Raw genomic sequence first — 3,036 nt, 5'->3', positions numbered from 1 at the left:
TTAAAAGTTAGCACAAAAGTATTTTTGCAAGGTTTGTATACCAGGGCAAATTTTACAAGTCAAGCCGACATAAGCTAAAGGCAAGGATATCTTAGGGCAGTATCTTTTATTGGACCAATTATGTAGTTGAGTTAGTTAGACACACTTTCACATGCAAGACACTCCAAGTCTCTATCAAGTCTTTTGAATGTAAGCTTATCTAACTTTATCCCAGCTATGTTGGTCCAATAAAAGCTATCACCCTAAGAAATCCTTGCCTCTTGTGTAATTTCTGGACCATCACAGCTACACCATCACTTTTACTCTACCAATATAAGTTAAGGCATGATGTTAAACTGAGATGGTTATACCAGTATTATCCTATTATCCAAGGTGAACAGGAATGCAGGCACCCAAACAATTCACCACATAAATGCTGGAGTCTGCGTCTAAGAGGTGCTGACAACCCTGCTAGGCTGTGGGAACTAGCTGAGGTATGCCTGTCTGATTTGGTTTTCCACCTTTCTGCTCTGAGATGGATGTGGTGGGCGAGATCTCTACTTTGCATTTCACAATGCTAGCGTGGTCTGGCAGGGGCTTTTTGGGGCCAATCTTCCAATTTGGGTCCCAAGGCAGCATGATCTTAATACCCAATGCACCCTGCCTGACAAGGATGTGGTGCATGGTTGTATTGACAGTGGTTTACAGGGTCTTCACAAACTTGGCTCACTGGCCCCTGAGTTTGCCAGACAACCACCTCGCAACTCTCGGCACTACTCTCCATGATGAAGCGGACAGCACAGCAGGCTCCGCGCACTGCTAAGCCTCCCAGAAGTTTGTAACGCAGCAACTGCTTGGGCAACAGCACACAGATCTCTTCTGGCCACCTCAGCATAGAGCTCAACACTTCCTGCCGGGAAGCAAAACCACACTGGCATGGCAGCCTTTTTCACCCAAAACGTTGTGAGTTCTGGTAGCTGGGATGATTATTTCAGTCCTGGGTGGATTTACTCTGACCTCATCTGTGGCCAGTTCATGAATCAGAAACTGGCTCAGCTCTACTTTGAAAATGCCATCAGCCACAAACTTGCACTTCTTGGACATCTTCACTAGCTGAATAAGGCTAAAGTGGCAGGCCTGATCCCCATAGGGGGCACAAGACCTTTCCTGCCTTAGGCAGGGGCTTGGACTTCATAGATTGTTAGGGACTGGAAGGGACCTTGTAGATAATCAGGTCCAGTCCCCCTGCACCAGGCAGTAAAAAACAACTGGGGTCAAGTGACTCCAGCGAGGTGACTGTACAGTCTCCTTTTGAATATTTCCAGGGTAGGTGATTGCACCACCACTGGAGGGAGTTTATTCCACAGTCTGGACATCCTGACGGTGAAAGAGTTTTTTCCTGGAATTGTGCCTGAAGCCGCCTTCCAGGAGTTTGTATCCATTGCTCCTGGTCTTCCCCAGGTGTGCCCTGGTGAACAGCTGTTCACCTAGTTCTTGATGTGCTCCCCAATGTCCTGCTACCAAGCAATGTGCTGCTACCAAGTCCCCTCTCAGCCTTCCTTCTGTAGGCTGAAGAAGCCAAAGTCCCTCAGCCTCTCCTTGTATGGCTTGTCTTGCAAGTCCCTGATCATATGGGTGCCTCTTCTCTGGACCCTCTCAAGTTCTTCCACGTCCTTGTTGAAGATCGGCGCCCAAAACTGGACGTGTGGTAAAAATACGTTATAATCTAGGCTCCATGATTTTATAATAACACTTGAGCAACAACTGTGTGAGTACCTCATGATCCCTTGTGCAAGCTGCATGAGGCCTAACAACTGAGTTGTGGGTTGTTTCTTTTTTCCTTCTTGCTTGCTCTGCATTTTACAACCATACTTACCTAATGCTCTGAAGTTACACCAAGATACAAGATTACTAAAAGACACTAACTGTGCTGCAGTTCCCCTTTTCTTATGCGCATGCGACAGGACTTTTTGTCGCAGTTCTGCTTTTGAACTACGCTTGCACTAAACCTGATAAGAGATGCTAACCAATAGCAAGTTAAGTTCAACCTGCAAGACAAGACGTAACAATAAGGAAATTATAATATCGCCAATAATTGCACGACACGCTGAAACCCTCTGTTTATGTAAACTATAAAAGTGGAACCTCAGACAGACTCGTGGTCGACTCTGCTTTGGGCGACTCAGCCCCTTTGTCGACCTGCTTGCGCAAACAATAAACCCGAGATGGACCCATCCTGCGTGACTCTCTCCTTCAGGTAAAATTGGGCAAGCCTCCAGGAGCATGAAACTAGCCATTTGTGCAACAGACGCAGTCCTCCAACTGCGGTCTCACCAGTGCGGAGTACAGTGAGAGTATCACTTCCTTAATTTTTCATGAGATGCAACCGTTAGTGCCTAGATCAGTGTTTCTCACTCTGTGGGTCACAATCCAAAAGTGGGTTGCAAGAATATAGGAAAGCCTCATGAATAAAGTAAAAAAGGATCCACAAACTTTAAACATGGATTCTCCTTTGAAGGAGAAAAATGTGGGAAACTTTTGTTGCCTTTTTTTGGCCTGATTTTAAACGAGAAAAACTGAGAAGCCATAGCTTTTCCCTTGACTCTGTGAGGGGCTTCTTAGGCACCACCCCCCGGCCAAAACACCCGGGAGGGCAGGGCGAGCAGGCCAGGATTGCGGGGCACTGGGTACGGACTGGCCGCTGGTGTTTGCAAGTGGGTCCTGGCCCAAAAAAGGTTGAGAACCACCGGAATAACCTATTGCCCTGCGGCTCTATGCTGTAGTGCCCTCTTCTCCAGCTCAGGCTCCCAAGGGACACGTGCAACCAGCAGCCCCAGAGCCGCGCTGCGGGTCCCTCGGGCAGCAACCCGCACGGAGGTTTCCAGGCTCGCAGCAACCCAAAAACCAACGTCCCCGGGGTGGAGCAGGCAGGTGAAGGAAACCTGCTCCAGGGCTGCAAAGTGGGGGAAGCCGCCCCTCCGTCCGCCCGGGCCCAGCCCAGCCCCCGCCGGCGGCGAGACGAGCACACGAACTAGCTCGTAGCCACCAGAGTCCCGA

At 48.9% G+C, this 3,036-nt stretch overlaps 1 pseudogene; it reads right to left on the bottom strand.

Moving 5' to 3' along the window:
- Window positions 1-450: 450 nt before the first annotated feature.
- Window positions 451-2,214, bottom strand: LOC102382724 (annotated as a pseudogene).
- Window positions 2,215-3,036: the final 822 nt, after the last annotated feature.

The sequence above is a fragment of the Alligator sinensis genome, unplaced genomic scaffold (genome assembly GCF_000455745.1).
Source record: "Alligator sinensis unplaced genomic scaffold, ASM45574v1 scaffold340_1, whole genome shotgun sequence".
In the NCBI taxonomy this organism is placed as follows: domain Eukaryota; kingdom Metazoa; phylum Chordata; order Crocodylia; family Alligatoridae; genus Alligator; species Alligator sinensis.
The sequence above is the reverse complement of the archived record's forward strand: the minus strand, read 5'-3'. Positions and strand labels throughout refer to the sequence as shown.